This window comes from Talpa occidentalis, unplaced genomic scaffold (genome assembly GCF_014898055.3).
Source record: "Talpa occidentalis isolate TD23 unplaced genomic scaffold, MPIMG_talOcc4v2.1 talOcc4.3, whole genome shotgun sequence".
Taxonomy (NCBI): Eukaryota; Metazoa; Chordata; class Mammalia; order Eulipotyphla; family Talpidae; genus Talpa; species Talpa occidentalis.
In genome coordinates, this window is record NW_023603184.1 from 45,870,226 (window position 1) to 45,896,290 (window position 26,065).

Consider the following 26,065-nt stretch of genomic DNA (forward strand, 5'->3'; position numbering starts at 1 on the left):
CTAAATAGTGATCCTTGACTCCAATTAGATGAAAATGATTCCTTCCATCACTGAGAGGTTCTGTGTTTGGCTACAAACTTACAAGTAATTTGAGCATGATTAGATTTAAATTCAGTTGCCCTGATGTGTGGGGATGAATGTGAACCTGTGACAAACAAAAACATATAACACATTTTGAAGATACATAATGAGTTTTGTAACAAACCCTATTAAAACATGACTGTGGGCAAGGAAGGAATCCAGAAGGAATTAAGGTGGGGACAGCTTTAATTATTTCCATTATGAAATGATTTACATGTGATCTGAAAGTGCTTGAAGCACAAAGCACTTTGTCCCACTGCAGGTGATATGTTGATCTATATGGTAGATTTTTGTTGATCTTTATAATACAATAGTTTTTTTTTTCTTTATTTTTGTATTTTAATAGAGAAGTTTAGTTTTTAAAATATAGTTATTTCAATGTTAATAAGTTCACATTGCAAAAGGGTGAGGGTGGAGAAAAGCAGTTTTCAATATCAGCTTCTCAACTTTAATTTTGAAAATGACTACTACTATTATTTAATAGTTGTTTTATTTAACCAGTTCATTCATTTCCCCCTCTTTTCTATGACTTAGTGGAACATCAATTTCTTCTCCATCTCTGTTTCTTTGGGGAGAGGTTTATAGCCTTCAACAAACTATAAGAAAACCAGAGGGAACTTTAGAGGGAAAGATAATAGATAACTACAAGGAATAATGGAAGCATTAAAAAGATATTTAAATATGGTTTAAAAAAATGTGTGAAGATACCCAGCATACAGTATGGGACACAGCAGAATCATTCTTATGTGCAAATCCTTCTTTATTTTGTCATGGCTATGTCAGTTCAGTCCCTACATTTTCTGCATGTGGCCCATTATAAATTGCTTTGTAATGTAGTAAATACAACTATGAAGTTATATGGAACTACTTACAATTAACAGTCAAAGATAAAGAACAGATTTAATTGAAGAGAAACTAGTTAATTTACTAAATTACTTCTTTCTATTAAGGTCAAGTTAATAATGGTTACAAATTTATATTGAATCTGCTTCCAGGATTAGCTATACCCAGTGCAATCTACCTTTAAAACATCAATAGGTTATATAGTTATATAGATGTATATATATATATATATATTCATAGGTTATATGCATTTTATAAAGACATTTAACAAAATATAGCTCTATAAATCACTTACACTCCCATATCTATTATGGGTCATTCTATTTCTTTTTATCAAGATAATCCAGCATTTAATAAATGTTTTCATTTTCAAATATATTAAAAAATTAACAAAATTCAATAAGTAAATGACTGTGAACTAGGTTTATACATATGAAAATTAATCCTTACAACTCTGCAAGTATCAGGAAACCAAAATGCAGAAGTTGAAAATTTAGCTCATTTTGAATGCACAATAGTCTTTGACTTAGAAAAGAGGAGGACAGGGCTTCCCCTGGTGGTGCAGGCAGTTGAGAGCCGCGCTGTGAAGCTATCCACAGCCTCTGCAGCACCAGTTCCATCCCGGCTGGCCTGCGAGGGTCCCACATGGCACAGCAGATGTCTCCTGTTGTGCCCGCTGCTCCCCTCAGCAGTGTATTTCGTCAGTCTGCCTGTTCTGTTCCCCACTCTGTATCTGGCGAATCCTCTCACTCTCCTGCGCATCTGGCCTGTACTCTGGTTCTTGTATAAATAATTTTTTTTTTTTAAAAAGAGGACATCTATTTATGTGTATGTGGAAATAACCGTGTGTGTGTGTATGTGTGTGTGTGTGCGAGAGAGAGAGAGAGAGAGAGAGAGAGAGAGAGAGAGAGAGTGATTCGAGGTAGGATGGGAAGTAAGATATTTGAAACTGAAACCAAAGAGAACAAAGACTTTGATGGAGAAAAATATTTGGTAAGACATATCACTAATTGATGGCAGCCTAAGGCATATCTAATGTAACAGAAACATATTAACATGCTTTTGACTAATGTAACTAACAAAAAAAAGTAAATGGAGGCTTCAGATAAAGCATCCCCTTCTACTGCCAATCTGATGTTTGCCACTTACGGAACTGAGCTAATCTGTGTTGAGTAAGTAAATCAGCACTTACAATAACTTTTTTTTTTCCTAAATTGATCAAAACCAGATCTCATCTAGGGGCTTAAAACTAGAAAATTTCCTTTTCTACTGCCCTGATGATTATAACCACAATTAATCCTTGACCTTTTGCACCAAAGTTGAATGTTTATCTCTGGGCACAAATAATAACTGGTTGTATAAGAGAATCCTCAGGACTGCCATGGTCACATGTAAGAATCTCAAAGTCAGAAACATTAGTTTGACATTCAAACTAAAACAGTGAAGGAATTTTAGTAGACAGAATAAAAAACCTGTTACTGAAATCATGAAGTTGAGGTCAAACAACAGGGAGGAATTACTCTTTAATGCCTATTTCTTTTTAAAATACTTTATATATTTAAATAAATATTTAAATATATTTTATTAAGGTAACATTGAATATTGGTTTAAAATACTGCATATGACTCAGAAATATTGGATCCCCCTTCCAAAGGGTATGTTACCACAGCATGGCCATCGCCAAGGAACGCACATTCTTCCACTAATATGTTGTGTTCCCTTTGCCTTTCCTCTCCACCCAAGGTCTCTCCCTCTGGTTTCCTCAATATATTTTTTATTTTTTATTGAGTGCATATTTGTTTACAGCACTGTTCCATAACAGAAGAGTAGGATCCCCCTTCAGGCACTGTTGCCCTAGTGCCCCCACCACCAAAGAACACACAGTCCACCACCACAGACTCTGCGTGCCCTCCCTTCGTTGGTGTGGAATATGTGGAATATGTGGAACATAGTAGAACAAAACAAAGGGTCAGATAAAGCCAAACTAAACACCTAACCCTTGAAACCTGACTCTTGGACTCTTGGTGGGTGATATGGTCAAGTTGCCAACAACGATGCCCATATTCTGAAGTATTTATTTGGGGAAACCACAGACATCAATGGGGGTAACCAGAGGGGTGGGTGGAGTGGAGAGAAGTAAAGGAGTGGCGAGAACAAAGTAGGCTCAGTTTTACAGGCAGATTTTTAGGGCTTATTTTTGGTTTGGTGGTTTCTGAAGCTTTGGTTTTGTCCTCTATAGTCCACAGATGAGGTAAGCCATCTGGTATTTATAAGTTGCTTTTAACAAATATATATATATAAATTTTGGATGGAGGCATTTATTTCATTGGGTTATTTGTTGAGAAACTTCTAGGTATAAAACTATGTGTATAATATGATAGGCTCCAGGGGCATGGAGATGAATAAACACGGAAGGATGTACTTTTGAAAAAGGATGACAGGCAGGTAGACAATGCAAATAGACCATGACCCAAGAAGGAGGTAAGGAGAAATAAGCATACCTAATCCAGGTGAGCGCAGTCTAAGAATTCTGCCAAGAGGGGATGATGTCTAAATGCAAAAACATGCAGAGTATGAGGAGAAACATGGACCATAGATTCAGTGTGAAGGACCATAGCTTTGTGGGTACTTCCTGCAGTTGGAGCAGAGTTGTCCATGAGAAAGTGGCTGAATGTAAACTTAAAAGACAAAAGATAGTATCTCATTGTAGTTTTGATTTGCATTTCCCTGATTGCAAGTGATGCTGAACATTTTTTCATGTGCCTGTTGGCCATTTGCATTTCCTCTTTGGAGAAGTTTCTTTTTAGCTCTTCTGCCCATTTTTTGACTAGATTATTTATTTTGTTTTTGTTGAGTCTCTTTAGCTCTTTGTAGATTTTTGTGATCAGTCCTTTATCATTAGTGTTGTGTGCAAAAATATTCTCCCAGTTGGTGGGGTTTCTCTTTGTTTTGGTTATTGTCTCTTTTGCTGTACAGAAGCTCTTTAATTTGATGTAGTCCCAGCTGTTTATCTTTGCCTTTGCAACACCATCTTACACCAGTGAGAATGGCACATATTAAAAAAAAAAAAAACCTAGCAATAACAAATGTTGGCGAGGATGTGGAGAAAAAGGAACTCTCCTGCACTGCTGGTGGGAGTGCAAACTGGTTCAACCACTATGGAGAGCTGTGTGGAGATTCCTCAACCTGCTAAAGATGGAGCTTCCATATGATCCAGCAATTCCACAACTAGGTATTTACCCAGAGGACACAGAATTATTAATTCAAAAGGGCAGCTGCACCCCTATGTTTATAGCAGCACTACTTACAATAGCTAAGCTTTGGAAACAACTCAAATGCCCAAAAATAGATGACTGGATCAAGAAGATGTGGTACATATACACAATGTGTCTATGTGGTACATAGACACAATAGCAATCAAAAAAGATAAACTCATGCAATTTACAGCAACATGGATAGAGCTGGAACGGATCATGCTCAGCGAAATAAGCCAGAAAGAAAAAGATAAATACCAGATGGTCTCACTCATAGCAGGAATCTAGAAAACCTAAATAAGAGAACAGGAAAAAGACTAATTATAATAAAGTAAAAATCAAAATCAACAAGCAACTACAAACCAGAGACACACCATGGGGGGTGAGGGGAGAGGGATTAGGGTCAAAATAAGGGGGGGTGGGAATTGTATGGGGACTTTAACCAAGATGAAAATGCATACATTGTGCATTATATATATATATATATTTAAAATATATATAACATATATAATAAATATATGTAATATATATAAAATATAATATATATATATATATAATTAAAAAAAAAAAAAGATCCCCGACCATTAAGAGGTTGATAAATCTCAAAGAGCATGGGCTTCCTTCTGATAACAATAGCATGCCATTTAAGGATATTTAAGTGAAAAGATCACATGACCCAGTTTATTTTATAGAAATTTCACTGAATCCAAAGCAAACTTAGTTCCAGATTTTAAAAGCTCCCAGAAGGTGTCATAGCAATTGTTTTTTTTTCACTGTGAGACATTGTTCCTGTGTCTTTTTTCCTATAATGTTTAGACTTGAAACTTCTTAGCAATAAATAGGAACATAATCTTTGGGACTTAGAAATGGAGCACTGTTCCAAGGAAGTATGTGGGTGTGTAATGCAGTCAAGTTACCAACAAAGATGCCCATATTCTGGAGTTAAGTGGTCACATGGACAGGCCAGACATCAGCAGATGTCCTGGAACTACAGGGCATTTGGGCTGAGGAATAGAGTCAAGATCCTACCCTTTGCAAAGAAAGTGAATGTTTTGTAGTAAATGTGTGTGAAACTCAATCAGTCAATCAATGCTACTTGTTTGATTTGCTATCCAGTATTCTTAAAATTAACTAGAGAAGAATGAAAAAAACAAGAGAAACAGAGGAAAAAGACATGATGGAACAACTTAACAACTAAACTGTGTTTTTTGAAAAGTTACATAATCCAATAAGTATATCAAATTCTATCACAGTGTTCTATATTTCCTTTTAATCTACACATTTTATATTTGTGAGATATCTACTCAGCAGTTGGGACAACCCCAACTCGAGATGTAGGGATAAATACATATATTTAAATGAGCTGTGATTAGTAAAAAATAGATTTTACTTTCCTAAAATCCATCACTTGTTTTTGGTTGATTATCAGATTAAATGTTAGAAAGTAAAACCACACAAGTATATGTTTTGATGCATAAAGCAAAGCATCCATTACCATTTCAATGTGTCTGTCCATCTTATGATGGAATAGTAATTTCTGTGGGGAAAAGTTGACAGATAAAGTCACTTAGGCTTCAGTATTCTTTAGCTTGATTAGGTTTAGGAGTACTCAACATAGTAAGAGACATGCCCTCTTGCAATGAGGAAGTTATCCTTAGTGCAACCTTGCAAAGAAAAAGTATCATTCACACCATATTTTAATAACTAAAAAACTGAGATTCCTAGAGTTTAATTCTCCCTAGCTTACAGTTAATTGTAAAAACATCATTATTGCTTTGGTCTGGCTACCTGCAAAAATTGCATGATTTTCATAAGCAATAAGCATCTTGACATTGGTCTTAGAGATGTGTTTGGGAGTCTCAACTCCAGCAACAAAGGAAACAAAATCAAAAATAAACAAATTCTACTAGAGCAAATTAAACAGCTTTTGCACAAAGAGAAAATTGAATCGAAATGAAAAGATACCCTAGTGAATGAGAGAAAATATTTGCACATGATGCATCTGATAAGTCATTAATATTCAACACATATAAAGAGCACATGAAACAGCAACTAAAAGCCAAACAGCCCAGTTAAAATATGGGCAGAAGGTTTAAATAGACACTTCTACAGTGGCCAGTGGGCACATGAAAAGATGTTTTTTTTCCCTCTTATTATTTGGGAAATACAAATCAAAACAACAGTGAGGTAGCACCTTACACCTATGAGAATTACTATTATCCAAAGAAAAGAAACAATTATTGAAGATAATGTGGAGCTTAAGGAACCCTGATTTGCTGTTTGCTGGAGTGTGAATTGTTGCAGTCTTTCTGGAAAGTAGCTTGGAAAGTTCTCAAAAAACAAAATAAAAGTTAGCCCACACAATCCAGTTATTCCACTTTTGGATATTTACGAAAAATGCCGAAGTGCTAATTCTACCTATCATCTATCTATCTGTCCAGATAGTGCCCTATGTTTATTACAGCACAATGCATAATAGTATGTACACAAGTCCAGTGATCAAAAGTTGGAAGCACCCTGAGTGCCCACAGACAGATGGATAGATAAGGAAAATACGGACCATAGACACCATAGAATATTTCTCACTTGTTAAAAAAAAAAAAGAATGGGGGATGAAATCCTGCATTTACAACATGAATGAACCATGAGGGTCTTATGCTTAGTGAAATAAATCAGACTGAGACAAACATCATGTGATTTCACTCACATGTGATATATAGAGAAAAACGAACATGAACAAAATAAAAAAAAATACATTTTGAGGCTATAACAGCAGTTATCAAAAGGGAAGGGTGGGCCTCCCCGGTGATGCAGCAGGTTGAAGACAGTGCTGTGAAGCTGTCCGCAGCCTCTGAAGCGCTGGTTCGATTCCTGGTCGGGTGGCGGGGGAGGTTTGGGGCCAGGAAGCTGGCGGGCTTCCCAGCTCCCTGCGAATCTTTCCTCTTTGGGCTCCCTCAGTATTCTCTTGTGCTGCATTCCACCTTCTGCCATGTTGCCCTAACCTGCTCCGTCTCTTGGCTCAGGTGTGCCCACTCATGCACGCCCACACCATTTACCAGGCGTCCACCATTAAGCACACATACTCTAAGCCCATCCTCCCAAGTGCTTCCTGCATTCAAGGTCACAGGTGATAGCCACAGAGGCCAACAGTGCAAAAGCCTGAGCAATCTTCATTTACCCTATACTAGGAAAGTGTTGAGCTATTTGCCCCTCCCTATATACAATTATATATTTAAAAATGAGGCGCTGCATCTTACCTGAGTCATTTCTAGATTTCCTTTTGGGCCTAGATACAGAAAATCTTTTAAAAAAATTCAGCTCTCAGCCCTGATTTTCCTTCTGCCAAGTGAAACCCACCTGTGGGCAATGATTTCATGCATTAACCAGACTTCAGCATTCATGAGATGAATATATACTATTGTCTTGAGAAGTGACTTTTCATTTAGAGAGCAATCAGATTCAGCAGTTTTTGACTATGGACTCAAATCCAGAAGAGATGTAGTTCTGGTAAGAAAAAGGATGATTATGGTCCCCCCTGTTGGTGCAAGGGGTTAAGTCTCAGCAGAATGAAGCTATTGCCAGCAACTGCAGCATGAATTTCATCCCCAGCCAAGGAGGTGATCCACATGGCACAGCAGACCTCTCCTGTCTCGCCCGCTGCTCCCCTCAGCAGTGTATTTCAGTAGATCCACCTGTTCTACTCCCCACTTTCTGGTGAATCTTTTCAGTCCCCCCTGTCCCAGTACCTCTGGCCTACACCACAGCTCTTGAACGCATAAATGAATAAAATAAATCTTAAAGAAAAAGAAAAAAGCTAATTAAAATTAATGTGGAAGCATTCAAGTGGAATGGATTATAAAGTAACTAAATTTAAAGGAAAATTACTTATGGAAATATTTGTAAAATTTAGCAAATAAGCGGGCCTCCCCGGTGGTGCAGCGGTTGAGCGCTGGGATGTGAAGCTGCCCGCAGCCTCTGCAGGGCTGGTTTGATCCCCGGCTGCTCCCCGGCCACCGGAGGAGGGTCCCACATGGCGCGCAGACCTCTCCTGCCGCCCGCTGCTCCCCTCAGCAGTGTACTTCGGTCCTTCTGCCTGCTCTGCTCCCCGCTCTGGCTCTGGTGAATTCTCTCACCCTCCCGCACTTCTGACTGTACCCAGTGCTTGTATAAATAAATAAAATAAAATAAAATAAATCTTTAAAAAAAAAATTAGCAAATAAGTGACTGCTGACAGATGGTTGGATAAAGATTAAAAAATATGTACACACCCACACCCATAGGGATACTTCTTAGTCACGTGTGAATAAATGCACACACGCGGGTATTTCTTAGCCATATACAGATATATATATATATTTATATATAAACATTTATTTCAGTTATAATATTTTGAATAATCATATCTACAAATGAAGAATATCTTATAAAATATAACTATAATGCAAATAGATACTATCTAGTTGAATGTACACTTTCTATCTGATAGAGTAATGTTCCACAAAATACATCAGCAGAAGCACTAATATAATGTGAAAAAACACTAGACCGAGGCCTCCTGGGTGGTGCAAGAGGTTTAGTCTCAACACAAAGAAGCTATCTGCAGCCACTGCAGCAGGAGAGGCAGGGAGCTCACCCACATGGTGCAGCAGACCACTCCTGTCTCAGCGGCTGCTCCCCTCAGCAGTATATTTCACTAGATCTGCCCGTTCTGCCCCACCAATTCTGTCTCTGATAAACCCTCTCACTCCACCCCCGCTCCCCCGCCAACACACACACCTCTGACCTATACCCCAGTTCTTGGATACATAAATAAAATAAATCTTTAAAAACAAACAAAACTCTAGGCTAGGTATTGTATCATGAAAATATTTTGCACCTAATTTGGTATTAACCTGCTGTGTAACTTTGGACTTGGACCACGAGAATGTGTCCCTAGTAAGAGAGTGACTCCTAAAGGATGGCTTTCTACCAGCATCAGCATAAACACTAGAAGATTGTTAAAAACACAAATTATCAGGCACTACCTAGACTCACTGAGTCGGAAAATCTAGGCCGAGAGCTAGCACTTTATATTTGAAGACAACCTCTCTGTATAGCTGAGAAACACTAAGAGTTAAGAATCACTGAACTAGATTATTAGAAAACTGTCTGTAACATCAATGTCCTATGGTTGCATAAGCTATTTTTCAAACTGTCTTTGACTCATGGTCACCTAGTTTCACTTCTCTCCAGGTAATTATGTAACTCACATGTCACTTGACAATGACTTGCAGACTGGGCTCTGGCTGTGAAGAAGTTCAGTTTATCAGAGGTTGTTCAGACATTAGGCTTTATAGTAAGACTTACACTGATTAGAAGACATAAAAATGAGAGCTATGAATGATCTTGCAGAAAGTTCAAAGGTGAAAATTTAGAACAATAAAAATAGCATTATCAGAATAGTGGGATTAATCACAGACTTAAGAGATTGGGGATTAGAACTAGAGAGAATCTTAACATTCAATTATTCCAGGGGTTACATTTTGTAGATGAGAAATCTAAAGCATAGATAAAAGAAGTACAGTCAACTTGTGGAGAAATAAATACATGCAGAAACTTTATGCAGTCGGTAATTTTCAAACATTTGTTGAACTATAGCAAATGGATTTGCTGAGTGGAGGTGAGACAAATCAGTTTCTATATAGGCATGATTCTCTGCACTTCAGGGAACAAGTTGGATGTAGCTTTAAAACATTCATGTTGGAATCCATTTACTATGTCACTGCCGAGAGACATTTTTGGAACTTCTAGGATTAACCTTCAACTTAAAATTATCTGGAAATGAGTCATGTTCTATCTATTCCATTATATCTTGATTTCTCATTATACAATGAATCAGAAAGCCATTCTCATATTTGTATACAGAGTGAAATCTGTAACCTTAGCTAAAGCAGATGGCATGTCTGGTTTCATGTCTGAATGTCTGAAAGTAATACAAAACAAACAACAAAAATAGAAATCAAACCATATACAAGTATAAATTTCCTATGATCATTGAAGCATTTCTATATGGAAGTTCCACTTAATTTCTTATAAAAATGTTAATGAAAGGGATGACAGACTTAACCTGCATCATTTTCATACAGCGGTAAATTACGATTAAAAAATAAATCATTGTTTTGATGTTCAATCATTGAGGTGAACAACATGCTTAGATGCTATATGATTTAATGAAGATAGTTTCTGTGATAAATGTCATTTAAAAAAATTCACTCAAAAATATACATTTTATACTTACTATGTGTCTTGGTCAAGGTGCCACATGTTGAGAATCTAAAGATGAATAAGACAATATCCAGGTTTCAAGGAATTCATTGCCCAAGAAATCAGGAAAGTATATCCTGTTCATTGTGACAATATCACTTTATTTTTAAACTAAATCATGTATAGCATTCATCAATTAATTTTAGTGATCATGACCATTTTAAATTTATTCAGAATTTCTCAGATAAACTAGATTATGAATATATATGATAGTATGAATATTTAAGCAAGCCTTTGGTAGGATCCAGGGTCAATTAGTACCTGAATATTTTTGCTATTTCAGCAAGAGGTTTAACTATATCGTCATACTATTGTATATACTTTTTAGGCAAGGAATTAGAAAGTCAGCACTCTTCAGTGACTTTTCAAAATCTCATTAAGCCAACAATCCCAGATTCATAGCCATGTAGAAGTCATAGTGCAAAATTCACTTCTACTTGTCTTTTCTTTTTTTTTTTTTTTAATTAATTAATTTGTTTGTTTATACATGCACTGGGTACAGTCAGAAGCGCGGGAGGGTGAGAGAATTCACCAGAGCCAGAGCGGGGAGCAGAGCAGGCAGAAAGACCAAAGTACACTGCTGAGGGGAGCAGCGGGCGGCAGAAGAGGTCTGCATGCCATGTGGGACCCTCCTCTGGTGGCAGGGGAGCAGCCGGGGATTGAACTGGTGCCGCGGAGGCTGCGGGCAGCTTCGCAACCCAGCGCTCAACGCTCAACCGCTGCGCCACTGAGGAGGCCCTACTTGTCTTTTCAATTAGAACATTCTTTAGGGAAAAGGAGGGAATTGTGAGAAAGTGAGGAAAATTAAATTCTTAATATATAGGTGTAAGCATGTTTCTTAGTGAATATGCGTCCACATAGATATTACCAAAATTCTGAAGAACAAGGATTTTTTAGTCAATCTACAAAAATAAAAAAATGGAATGAATTTTATTCTCCTCTATTATTTTATCAGGCTAAAATTATTTAGTTTTCTAAATGATATTACATTTCATATTTTACATTGATTTTATTTTTAATATTTGTTTTTAAATATCAGCCACAGAGTTTAGAATAGCTATGGAAAGTAGTGTGAGCCACTCTCCACAGAACCAACTTTTAGGATTTGAATAAAGTTGGAATATTATTAGTATAATTCACTATTGAGAAAGGATAGAATAATTTATCACTTGCCAGACTGACTCTGAGTAATGATGCATTTTGTAACACCTCCTTGGAGGAGTCTTATTCTTTGTCAGTTTAAAATTATTCTACCCTTTGTTTTCCTTTTCCTATAGAGAATCCCTAAGAGCATTAATAGAGAATAACAACTTTATCCTAGTAAGAAGAAATCCAGTTATTTTTAATTGCAGGAAGATGATACATTTTTGGAAAACTGGCATCTTTGGCAGAATTACAATTAAAGTTGTCACAGTCCATTATTGCTTTGAGAAAACTTTGAACCAGATTCCCTCACTGGCTTAAAAATTCACTAAAATTTCTTAGTATAAGTTGGAATTTCACTACATTTTGGCACTTGCTAATCTCTCACAGAACCCTATCCTAGCTCATCTTTGCTCTCCTTCATGCCAGTCTTCCATTCACTCTTTACCTATTTTTAAAAAATAATATTTTTGTTTTAATATCTCCATAGCATTGCATTTCTCCTAAAAGCTGGGATACCTTTCATATAATCTTTAGAATTTCTTCTTCAAAATCACGATTGATAGGGTCTCCCTGATGGCCTAGGGGTTAAGTCTTAACATTAGTATCTCAAAGGGCCTGCAGCCCTCCATAATGGCCTGAGTTCAAGCCCCGGCCAGGAAGCTGACCCACATGGCGCAGCAGGCCTCTCCTGTCTTGCCCCCTGCTCCCCTCAGCAGTGTATTTCAGTCAGTCTGTCTGTTCTGTTACCCACTGTCTCTGGTGAATCCTCTCACCCCCTCCCCACCCATCTCTAGCCTTCACTCCTGTTCTTCTATGCAAAAGTAAATACATTAAATCTTTAAAAACTTTCAAGACTGTAGGTACAACCACTGTGAAACCTTCTGTTAGAATGGGTATTTACAACCATGTTATCTTCTATTCATTCTTCTGTTACAGCATCTGCATGTTTTATTTCCAATTACTTTGTCATTTGTCCAAGTTTCTGAGCTCAGGGACCATGCTGTATTCTTCTCTATAGCCCTACCATCTCATGCAGAATTGTCAATGTCACATGCTCTACAAATACAGGATTATTCTAACACTGGAAATAAGGAAAACAATTCGGCAACTATGGGTTTTTTCCATTTATTATTTTTTATTTTATTATTGTAGTATCATCCTGTTTTGCAAATGAGGAAACATACACACATACAGAGGTATAGTAACTTACTTAAGATCACCCAGCTGATCATAGAAGCAAGATGTAAACCATATGGCTAAATCCAAACATCATACTCTACCACCTCTTCATGGGATTTGGGACAAAAGTCTAGGACTAGTTAGTACAAATTCACTGAAGTGTACCTGTCATAAATGAAAGTAGTAGATTGGGGATAGATGAAAGGATGAAGGAATATCTAGTGTCCTAGATTCTTGCCAGCTATCACTGAAGTTAACATTTTCTGGTCAGGTTTTTTGTGATATCCTTTGAATTCTCTAGGACCTCAATTTCCTTATCTCTAGAAGGGAATATTCATTGATCCAGCTTCGTGGCATTGTTTTGATGATGGAAACAGACAACGTGCACAAAATGCAAAGCACAGAATCCTCCATGTAAAGGTAAAGTTCAGAAACAATGGCACTCCCTATCCTGGTTTCTTTCTAGTGTGGCCACATTTGTCTGGTCAACAATTGGTTTTGCAACATAGTGATAGAAAAAGGGGAGTGATGTAGAGAACTGGGAAGAAAGAAAAGTTAAGATATTATACTCTTTTATTCTGGCAGGCATTTTTTTTAAAAATAAAAAAATAGCATCTTGAGTACTGGGGTGTGTGAGACAGTCATGTGAGTCATTTGTTGACTCTCTTCATTACGTCTTTCAGATGTCATATTAGCTCAGCCTTCACATCCTGTAACTCATAATGTAGTGTGAGCACTTCATCTGAATTCTGCTCTGATCTGTATTCCCCAAACTTCTGCAGAATGACAATATAGGTGTTCTTTTTTTTTAAAGTGTATTTATTTTTTTTTTAATTTATTTATTATTTATACAAGCACTGGGTACAGTCAGAAGCATGGGAGGGTGAGAGAATTCACCAGAGACAGAGCGGGGAGCAGAGCAGGCAGAAGGACCCAAGTACACTGCTGAGGGGAGCAGCGGGTGGCAGGAGAGGTCTGCTGTGGGACCCTCCTCCGGTGGCCGGGGAGCAGCCGGGGATCGAACCGGCGCTGCAGAGGCTGCGGGCAGCTTCACAACCCAGCACTCAACCGCTGTGCCACCGGGGAGGCCCTAGGTGTTAAGTTCTTGAATCAAAATCTTAGATTCATTCTCCAAGCTGCGATGTGTATGTGTGTGTGCGTGTGTGCGTTTTATTTTACCTACATTATCCACCGCTTTCCTCAGTCAACAAAGAGATTTAGATTAGGCAAAACCTAGAGCTAAAACAAGGAAGTGAAAGAAGTTTCTCTCACTTGCTCACTCTCCACTCCTATAAAATAAACCTTATGCTTGGTATCATACAAAAACTTTTATGCCTTTTCTTTTTCCTTGCCCTAAAGAAGATTCCTAATTGGGCTTCTTTGAGAAGATTATGGCAAAGAAACTTGTTTGAGTCCATCAAAATCAGAATACTAGCGGCCTTTAAATAGTCCCTAAAGAGTATATTTAAAGTAAGCCAAACTTTCCATGTTCTCACAGCTTATGATTTTTTTTTAATTTTGTTTTAATTGAGGTAACATTAGGATACCCTCATCAATATTGCCAAATAGTGCACTCACCACCAAATCATTCAATGTCCATCACCATGGTCCATTGTGTTATTAAAAAAATGAAGATGAAAATTTCAATATGTTGCTTTGCCTCATCCAAGAAGAAAATACTAACACTAAGAGGTTATTTAGAGAAAAAGGTTTGTTTTGAAACATCATATACTATTCAGTGTATAAGTCCACACGATAGTTACTCCAACTCCCTTGATACTTCCCTACCCACATTCCAGATCTTTCTTCCCAAAAGCAAACAGCAAATACAACTGGAAACAAATCAAATATTCATCAACCTAAAAAGATTGCCTCAGTTTTCCCCAGGGAACAGACACAGGGGGGGAAAAAAACACAGCAATGTATTTTTGAAGCAACCCAGTATACCAGGATTGGCTATACTTGCTGGATGTTATTGTTATCTTTCTTGTAATTTATAACAGGGTTTGGATTTTTTTAATTAATATGAATACCAGATACCTCTCACTCAGAAGATTTTACATTAAAAAAGCAAACTCACAAAATGTAACATTTATCTATTGGCAACATACAGTAATTTTATTCAGTTGTAGATGATTATGATTTCACCTTTCAGTGCTTAATTTTTTTGAACAATTATGATTATACTTCAAGATGTCTTCTAAAATGAACTCTAAAATATTAAACGTCAGAATCAAATAAATGTCAAGTTTTGAACTCACTACTCTAGCAGTTATGTAATATCCCCCAAATATTTTATTTTATTAATCAAAGTTATCATTTGCATAAAATATACAATCATATTCATCAAAGTTATTATACCAAGGAATCCTAAGATATTTATGCTATAGTCTTAGCTGAATGTTAGGTCAAATGGTCTATATATTATGTTAAATGACATAAGTACAAAATTTTAGTACTCATGCAGATCTTGAAATGAAAAAATATATAAACAGAAAAAACGATCAACATATTTTTCATCAAGGGTAAGTGATCCCTAAAAATAATATAAAATACTAATTTAGATACATAAGTAGCAAAAACAAGGTTAAGAAAGAGACAGCTTTACTGCCTTAGAGACTGATGATATAATATTTAATAAAACCTAAAAGCCAAATTATCAAACAAATCTTTGCTTCCAATTTAAAACAAAAATCATTTGTACCATAACTGGCAAACGTATGTAGGCCAGTCAAGATTAAAATTAACATGAGTTAGGGAGGCAGTTCACAGAACACATACCTGAGTAAAAATGCTCAACAGGTGAGGCAGCAAAATTACCCTTAGCAATTATTCTGAAATCCCAGAGAATGACCAATGATCAGGAAAAATAAATTTGTAAGTTTAACACCTACCCCAACCTAAAATTTGATAATGGTATATTGTGCACAGAGTTTGTAAAGGTTTCATAAAAGCAGTGATTATTAGAAGCTTATAAGCATTTATATGAAATCATGCCAACAAAACATTTTTTTTAATTGTGTCACTAGGGTAAGTAAAAAGTATCAGGCTTTTCCGCCCTCACATCATTAGATTACATGCCTGCCTGATGGCAGGCACCTGGAGTAGGGTGTGGGCATGTAGAGGTGGGCACACCTGTGCTGAGACTGGCTTATAAGAGTAGAAGGGAAAGAGATGAGAGGAGAACAGGCGACAGAGAGGAAGCCCAACCATCAGAAGAGGAGCAGCAGAAAGGGAAGTAGAAGAGAGAGAACGAGGCCACGAGAGAGCCGGAGAGCCCAGAAAGAGTGAAGATTTGCAAGCCCAGGAGGCCTGCCAGCCTCCTGGCCCCCACACCCTGCCTGCCGTGTGCCTGGTAAAATGACAATAAAAGCCTGAAAAGCCCCCAAGGGCTCCAGGACTCCTTTGCCCACCTGCACAGGATCACAGAGATGCTGCTCTGGCCTTCCCCGCTGCTACAAGCACTTTACTAATTTTAAGAGAGAATGATTTCAATAAAGATAGGATTCTCAGTTGAGACAGGTGCTGTAATGCAACCAACCCATCCCCAGTAGGTTCTTTACCGGTTCTAGCAGCCATGTTGTCTTCATGTTCTCCGCTCTTCGTTGTCGCCATACTCAGCCACACTCCTCCGTCCTCTGCTGCGCCATCCTTATAAGAACAGTCTCAGCCCAGGTGTACCCACCTACGCATGCCCACGTCCCACTCCAGGTGCCACCATGAGTCATGCATTCAGGACAGTGGGGATCTATCATCAATGCTGATGGCGGGAGGGCAGAAAAGCCTGATACTTCCCCTACAGATGCTAACCAATAATTTCAAAGCATATGTAATAAGGATGCTTCATTAGATGGACTGACAGCTTAAGCAGGGATGGCAATAAATGTGAATTGTTGTTTCAATGCCAAACTGTAAGGACACTGTAAGGTCAGGACTGACACAGTGCAGGTTTTCTGATCCAGCAGACCAGGTGAAGGAGGAGTCAGAGTCCTTAGTGGCTTTTTGTAGGTCTTTTTACTGGAATTACCAGGTACAAGGCAGGCAGGGGGGCTGGGGGCTGCCAGCCTCCCAGCCTCCCAGCCCCCAGTAGGTCTTCTTTCTGGGCTCTCCGGCCTTCTCTCAGCTTCTGCTTCTCTTGCTTCTCTCTCGGCTTCTCTTTTGGCTTCTACTGGTGTCCCCGTGATGGTGCCTTTAAAAGCCTAGTCTCAGCCCAGGTGAATCCCATCTACCTATGCCCACACCCTATTCCAGGTGCCCGCCGTCAGGCATGCATTCAGGACCGCAAGGATCCATCATCTATCCTGATTGTGGGAGGGCAGAAAAGCCTGACATTTTTCCTTACCCTACAGACACTTTCTGACAATCTGTTGAACTCCGTCCTCTCAAGTCATAGATGTAATTGAGTCTTCATAGTAGATTCCCAAGATTCATTGATGACACAGGGTTGAGTGGTTAATCTGATTGAATCAGAGCAAAGACTCAAGGTTTAAATAGGTCTCAGCAGGTCGGAGCTGACAAGGTGAAATACAGTTTTAAAAACTCAGGCATCTACCATGCACTAGGCTATTGAACAAAGAGCTACTTCAGTGTTTGTCAGTCTTCTGTGAAAGATTATATGGATTATTAGACAAAAATATGAACTCCTGTGCCCCATCCCAGTAATGTTAAGTCAGGAAATCACCATAGTAGGTTACTGCAGAGCTACATTAAAAAAAAAAAAAGTCAGGAAACTCTTATTATGAAGATTTTAATAACACTGGTTATGTGAAACAGCCTTAAACCTTAGGACATTTGCAGAAGAGAATAACACACAAAATGCCCCTAAGTGTTTTGTATACAGTCAATGGCTATATGCATGAGAGTAACTCTTATTCTTATTAGCCTTTAAGTTATAAGGCAGAAAATATAGAAAAGATTTCAAATCTTTTAAAAAATTATTTTCCCCCCTGAGGGACGTAAACAAAGGCAAAATTACAACTATTCCTCAAATCTTTGTCTTTTTCCTCCTCAAATCTTTTTTATAATATACATGAGAATAGTTGATGTACCCTTTATGTGGGAAAATGTGTCCTTTTAATGGTCTTCTCAGTAGATTTTTTTAAACTTAAGTCAGATACTGAAGGATGCATTCCATTTATTGAAATGATACTAAAGTAAGGGGAATCCAGAAATTTCAGATACTTCAGTCACATGTTACTACAAATCTGAACCTTGGGCCTCCCTGGTGGCACAGGAATTAAAGTCTCAGCACTATATCACCAGGCACTGCAGCATGAGTGCCATCCCCGGCCAGGGATCTACCCACATGCGGCACAGCAGACCTCTCCTGTCTTGCCCACTGCTCCCCTCAGCAGTGTATTTTGTCAGTCTGCCTGTTCTGTTCCCCACTCTGTCTCTGGTGAATCTCTCCCTGCACCTCTGGCCTATATAGATATAGGTAGGTAGGTAGATAGATAGATAGATAGATAGATAGATAGATAGATAGATAGATAGATAGATCTTTAAAAAAAAAAAAAAAGTGCAAATGTGAACCCTGTGTCCACATCCTGGAGCCTGGACAATGGACCAGTGGTCAGTGAAGTCAGAAAGAATGACGAGGATTTTTAAAATTCCTGTGAGCCATTCTATACTCCCCAGAGTCTTAATTAAGAAGAACTAAAACAACCTGTAGCTGTATAAGGGGTCCCCTTAACTGATTAACTTTTTTTATTTCTCAAGTTCTGAGCTAAAGACTCAGCACTCCCACCGATATGTTACATCAGAGTCCTGGCATGAGGACAATGTCCCATTTACCCCTTCACAGATGTGTGTGAGACTGTGAGGGAAATTGATAACCCCACGTACCCTCAAGGTTCTTATTTGGACTTAATCAAATAAATTTCATATCACCATTCATTGCAATGCAATATAGAATGTGAAGCAGCATTGTGTATATTATTTTTCTTTTTGTATTGGAAATACTATTTTTATGTTGTTACATTTAAAGAGACTTTAAGGGACTTAAAGGATTCAAAAAGCAGTGATAAGAGTAAAACTAAAAAAAACAGTCATGAGGAACAAATAATGGATTATAAAGTCTAAATTTAAAGAAAAGCATGATATTGTTACTATAGCTAGGTATTTTAAGAGTTAACATAAAAATAATCTAGCAATCTTTGTTGCTGTAAATGTAAGATTTCACTTTATTGCCTCTAATTAAATAACAAGAATGATAATAGCAAATTGTGCTATAAAAGCAAATGCATATGTATAATTCATAAATAAATAAATGCCCCCTTGGAATACTTGTTAGAGAATAGGAGAGTTTACATCGCAACATCTGCACATTCACATCTTCAGCTGACACATGTAGGTAGATAACTTTTTTTCAAAACTAAGTATAAACTAAGGAAGGTCTTTCTGAAAAGATTGCGGGCGACTTTGCCCCTGAAGACATACACTTGAAGCCAGTAGTCCTCAGATGTCCTCAGTCTCTGAAGCAAATGATGAAGTTCCAAAAATACCCTGTTTCTTAAACAGGTTGATTTGATTTTTTTTACCCTGGTGTGATGTATGCAGAGAATCAGTAAGATATTCTAATTCATCAAAAGTCTAATTTACATACATTTAAAGGACAATGTGGAAAATAATTAACCGAATGCATCACCATTCAAGGAATGAATGATGACTAGGGATTTTCAGATCCTTAAATGGAAAATTGAGAGTTTAAACAAGGACATTGCATTGATGGAGGGGGAGGGGACAAGTAGAAGGAAAGAAGAAGGGATGCAGAGGAAAGTTGCGAAATAGACACAGAAATAGAGGTAGAGATGAGAGAGAGAGAGAGAGAGAGAGAGAGAGAGAGAGAGAGCAAAAGGATGCAAAGAACATTACCTCTTTTGCAATGTTTCATACCCCTAAGGTCATGTTTCATAATGGGCTCTACCTTTTCTTCCCTATTTTTTGTGGGAGAATAATTGTTACTAGCCATATCTTGAAATATACTAAAATTATTACAGTACTGTATGCATCTAGCAAAATATCTCACTGAGTTCCAGTTTAGAGACATACAAGGAGAGGAACAATGGATTATGAAAATGAAAGCAAATTTCAATTAAGATTGTACTTCCCATCACTGACACCCAAGAAAATCTCAAATAACAATGCATAGATGAATTGTAAAGTTTTTAATAATTTTCAGGAACACTTTATTTTTATTGGGAAAGTTTTAGAGGTTGGAATATTCAAGACGATTACCTATTCTATTGAAACTTTTAATATGTATTTGTAGTCCCTTACAATGACATGGGAGCTGATCCTTGATGAATAGAATGTCTTTATTATACTTGATTCTACTTCAAGGGTAATAAGTGAAATAAGATATTTGAACTTTATGTTATCATTTAGTTCTCAAACAAGTGAAGTGAGCCTTACGTGATAACTTATTGAGATTAAATCAAGAATTACTAATTTCTAAAAAAAAAAGAATTACTAATTTCTGTTTGTATTCATACTTCAACTAGACATGACTTTGTTGGAAGAAAAACCTTCATAACGACATCTTTCTGCTATTTTTAAAAATAATGTGGGTGTAGAGGCAGGAATGGGCACGGTGCAGGTTTTCTGATCCCTTGCAGACCGGGTAAAGGAGGAGTCAGAGTCCTAAGTGGCTTTTTGCAGGTCTTTTTATTGGGATTTACCCGGTACACAGCAGGCAGGGGTGCTGGAGGGGGCCAGGAGGCTGGAGTCCTCCCAGCCCCCAGCAAGATCTGGGCTCTCCGGTGATCTCTGCTTCTTTTTCTCGACTTCTGTTCGTTCTTAGCTTCTTGGCTTCTGTTGGTGTCCCCGTGAAGCTGCCCTTAAAAGCCCAGTCTTAGCCCAAGTAAATCCCATCTACCTATGCCCACACCCTACTCCAGGTGGCCACCATCAGGCATGCATTCAGGACCCCGCAAGGATCCATCATCTATCCTGATGGCGGGAGGGCAGAAAAGCCTGACATTTTTCCTTACCCTACAGTGGGCAAAAGAGTTACTAGTTTATACTAGTTGTATGCCCAAATAAATGAGTACAGGTGAAGACCAGCGTGGATAAAATGAGGTATGCCTAGAAGAAAACTGAATTCAAGACCTAGAAAGAAAATATACACATTTGATACTAGCCAACAGGCTTTCAAATACAGTGGAGGTTTTATTGCACTTGCTGAATTGGGCATTTTTAACAGAAAAACAAAAAGATAGCATTTTCCTTTTCTCCAAGATTTCTTTCAACATAAACCTCACAATGGACATAAAAAAATAATTGCGCATCCTCAATCTTCCTTACTGCTTCCGATCACATAATAATAAGTAAGCAACCATTTAATAATCATTAATAATAATTAAAGAGTGAATTAAAGAAATTACCAAAATATCTGCCACTCATCTCTTGTATTTGTTTTTCTTGAGCTCAGAGTAAACAAACCCTGGTTTAACTTAATTTTCCCCACCTGTACCTATTTCTTCTAAATTGGAAATAACCTAACTTAACCATGCCCTTTATTTGCACAAGCTTTCTCACTTGCACATAGAGAACACCAGCTCCCAAAGGCACGCCTTCAGCCACAAGCCTTCCAAAGAGTTGTTTCCAATGAAGAAATAAATCTCCCATGCTAATACCAGCACTGAGCCACAGTACAATGGAAAAGAAATACTGAAAGTGAATAAGAAAATAAGGCATTTGCTGCTGCAGTGTTGGTAATTGTTCAGCTACCTTTGAGTCTTAAAGGGGCGTAAGAATGACACCTACTAACTCTAATTTGATATATAACAAAGACATATATTTATATTTATATCTGCATATATTTTTCTTTTATTGTCTTCATAGATCTATATCAGTAGATATATAAATGGTTTCCTCAAGCATGAACACATAGATATCTTTAACTATTTTTGTATATTAGTTATTCAAAAATGCATTATAAATACCCCGGGGGAAACATGTCACTTTATTGCTTTGTTTATGAATTTTTTTTCTCATTGAAGTATTGTGATACTCTAATAAGTACATTAATGAAATATGTTTTATTAAATGCATTAAAAATAACAAACATATTTTGAATATGCTGACAAGAAGCAAAACTTTGATATGAGATAGATTTCAAAAGTTAGAAAAAATGAGATATAAAGCAAAGACATTTGTACTTGTGGCTAAATAATTTATTTGAAAAGCAAAAAATAATACTATTAAAGGAAGCTTTCACAAAGCCAAATACCCCTTTAAAATATAACAGAAAAATAGCAATATCCTGTCCACTAACCTGTCAGGCTTAGCTAACAATAGCACAATTACTCCTCATCACCACTAGGGGGCTTACTCCCCATATGTCTGGCTGAGCGGAGATGTCTCTATTGCCCCAAAGGTTGGAGGCAATGAGATTCTCACTGGAGTACAGAGAGGAGAAAAAATGATCCCTTAGAAGATGCAAATCTAAAATGTTGAACAAGAAAACATCTTCAACTCCTTTATCAGTCCTCATCAGAACTGTTTTTACAGAACAAGATAATTAGAGAAGTTTGCCCGACACTAGAGGCATGCAGAAGGTCAGAGGGAAACCTCATAGCGCATTCAGTGTCCATGCCCAAATAGTCTCCTATACTTTTCAAATGTATCCATAAAGATAGAAAGATATCAATCAGGAAAAAAGAGTGAAAGAGAAGACACATCACCTTAAAATTAAAACAAATATAACAGCAAATCACATTATCTACTTTTAATTGAATTTGGAAATTGACTGGAAGAAAAACTAAGGATTAAGGATTAAAAATAAATTAGTACAAGATGGGAAATTTACAATGGAGAGGAAATTTATTTTCCTAGATTTATAAGATGACTTGCAACAATAAACTGCATTTTAGCAAAGAGAATATAATAAGGCAGTAGCCATAGAAGCTTATAACACCATCCAGTATAGTGCTATAAAAAGCTTCACCATCTGGATCCTAATTCTCCTCAATATTGAATCAGTAGAGTGTTTTCTTCTCTTCATCCTAATTTACAGCTATCATTCACTGTGGCCCCGAAGGGTGCATACAATGTGTCATTGTTAGAGAGAGTCTGTAATCCAAGGCAATTTGGGGAAAATCAGTTTGGGAGTATAACTGCATGGTTTTCCCAGTGTTCAACACCTGTTTGCATTTCATGAAATCTTATAAGTTTGGCTTGTATTTTATTTCTTTTTTCCTTTTGCCTTGGTCAGCATAATATGTGAAGCTGTCATGCACATGGAAAAATATAAGTGGACTTTACTATCAACCTTATCCCACTTTTGCTGAGAATTGACTTGTGTGTGATCTAAAAGCACTAAACATAATTCACTTCTTGAAGTTAATTCAGAGTACTCATTGTCTTTATTTCAAAAATACCACCACCACCAAGCTACGCAGGAAAGGATATTGGATGTACGGGGGAATAATGTATATCAAAATTTTAAAAGTTAGTGACTAGAGAAAAATATGGTGACCAAGAAATCATCACCTCTAGTTTCAAATAAATTAAAATTGATTCTCTCTCAGTAAAACAGCACTAAATGGTGATCAATAATGTGCAAGCAACTGCCTAACTCTTAACCCACCTCACAGATATACAACAGGAAGAAGGTGGAGTGAGGGAGACAATGAATGAAAAAGCTAGTTTAACAACTAAATTAAATAACTTTTCACCTCTACAGAAGAGTAAAAGTTTTGATCTCTTAAGTTGCTTGCTGAATTGGTCATCATTTATAAAAGAAAAACAAAAAGATAGTGTTCTCTCTTTCTCCAAGATTCCATTCCAAACATATTCCTGACATCTGAAATAATAAAAAAAAAAATTATGTACCCTCACCCTTCCTAACTGCTTCTGATCATCTGATATTACTAGAAGCAATAGCAACACCTGGGATTGAACCATCAGTCGCCACAGCAGCATGGAGAAAGTAATATGAGCAAATTTATTCCAAGGTTGCAAATGAATAAAAGTGTGAAGTGGTAAAAAGTAAAGTATTGTCTTGGTGCATTTATTACTGTAGAGCAGACTGTGGCATCTATCATCAACTTATCTTAAGAACAGCCAAAGTAGAAACCAAAGACATTAATGGGAGCTGGAAGCAATGTAAAAAATATCTGTGTTAAATATTTGTCATGAATCAAGTCTTCATCAAGCAATAAAAGGGACTGGATATATTAAATATGAATGACAAGTTCCTCTTCCTTTCAAGAGGCAGCAGACAAGTTCACACATGGTCCTTTTGCTCAGAGCATTCCCAGAGTTGTCAGAGGTGACAGTACCTAGCAGGTCAAGCTGGAAAATCCTTAATGCCATGGTACACCTTGACTTTTAAGTACAAACCTATGTCTGTCTAAAGTCATCTGCCACAAGCCCACATCAAAACTGAGGTCACCATATCAAGATACAAATGTTGTCAAAGCAAGTTGTGGCTTACAGGCACTTCGAGAAGGGAATGAAAAGAGACACTAACTTTTGAAGAGTAACACAATAAAAAAAAAAAAAGCTGCTTGTAAAAACAGTCACAGAAACCTGTGTCCTCTGTTTAATTCACTGCTCACTGCAAACTCCTTTAAAACCTTACTTTTGGACTTGATGATGACTCACAGGTACTGGGTCTCTAACGTGCATATGGAACATGTGTCTTCTGAAGAACATTTTCATGTCATTTCAACTCAATTGGCTAAATTATTCCTTATTATTCTCTCATAAAACTTCTCATGAGACGACATGCAAGCAATACCAGCGAATATCTAGGGTATGTTAACGTGTTATAAATGTTTTCCTTTATTATCATTTCTTAGAATTTTGGCTAAGAAACGTGTATAGCCAAGAAATGTCAGGGATGATAACATATATAGATTAACAACACTAAGGCAAGGGGACTTGAATCAACAGAACAGAGTTTTGTTTGGGTTTTACAAAGATAGATCTGTTAACTAAAAACACACTAAATGCAATCTTACAAGCTAGCTCATTTTCTCAGAAGAAAATGCATCCAATTAATTCATAACCACGTCAAATAATGTTTGCCCACCTTCCCACAACAGGCAGACTGATCTCAACCCCAAAACATCCCCTCTTCAAATCTATATTCTCTCTCTCTCTCTCTCTCTCTCTCTCTCTATATATATATATATATATATATATATATATATATATATATGTAAACTCAGCAAGATGAAAGGACATTTGCTTCCAGGCTTTCTCTGACAAATACAACAATAATTTACATGAATATTAAACTTCTGTGATTCAGCATCTTTCACTCCTATCTATATCACTGAATGTTAAATGCTCAGAAAGAGTTTGAATCACTTGGTTATTATTTTGGAAGTCTGAGGTATGGTTTCACAGTCTAAGAAGATAATATTTAAAGATCTTTAAACTGCACACGTGGAGTTGCATAACAATCGTCAACTCACAAGAAAGGTTAGAAACACTCCTGCCAAGTGTGGAGTTGCCTATGAATCACAGAATGAGGCTACATTTCTTATGCAGAATATTTGCAAGGATGGGAGAAAGAAGTAGTTACCATTTGCATCAAAACTTTAATCAGAAAAATCATTGCTGAACTATCAAGCCCTTATCACCCTACTTCCTTTAGAGGAAAGGACTGTCATTTAAAGTAAATGCTATGATTAAGAAGGTTTTTGCAATCTCTAAAACAGGAAAGAGCAAGCTCCTACCTGAAAGTGGATGGTGAGGTGGCTGGTACGTTAGAGAGAGACTAGGGAGCAGTCTTACCTTCAGCACGGAGCAGCCTTCTCCCCAGGCTGACCTGCTTCTGCAAGAGGATACCCTCCTGTCAGGACTGGGGAAGCAGTGGGGAAGAAGTGGCTGTCAGCCACTTGCTGTGACAGCAGCGTGCTGCCGGGTCCCTGGGAAACGGGGATGCAGCGCTCCTCCAACAGATCAGGCAGCCAGGAAGCTGCGACTGCAGTTGCCAACACCGCCTCACTGGAGAGGAAGGCGCTGCTGGGAGTGCGCGCGTGTGTGTGCGCGCGCGTGTGTGCGCGCGTGTGTCTGTGACAGCCGGCTCCAGGCCGAGCAGATGTGTTCTGCATACTCAAAATGCTCATGCAGGGAAGAGACTCCTCCACACGGACCCCAGTCTCCCCGCCAAGGAATCAGTGCACTGACCTTGCTGCTGGGGATTCTGGCTGAGCAGCTCACCCATCAATAGATTTAGCCATCAATCAAATAAAGGAGATGGTATCAGCCTCAGAGGGAGACAAGTACTTCCCTCGTAGGCA

At 37.7% G+C, this 26,065-nt stretch overlaps 1 long non-coding RNA gene across 1 annotated transcript in view; it reads right to left on the reverse strand.

The window, feature by feature from the left end:
- LOC119254707 (uncharacterized) overlaps positions 1-25,775 on the reverse strand; it is an 847,730-nt gene extending 821,955 nt beyond the window's left edge. The window contains exon 1 of the long non-coding RNA XR_008553383.1: positions 25,557-25,775. This is a non-coding gene — a long non-coding RNA (uncharacterized LOC119254707). The remainder of the gene's footprint in view (positions 1-25,556) is intronic.
- Between the last annotated feature and the right edge of the window lie 290 nt (positions 25,776-26,065).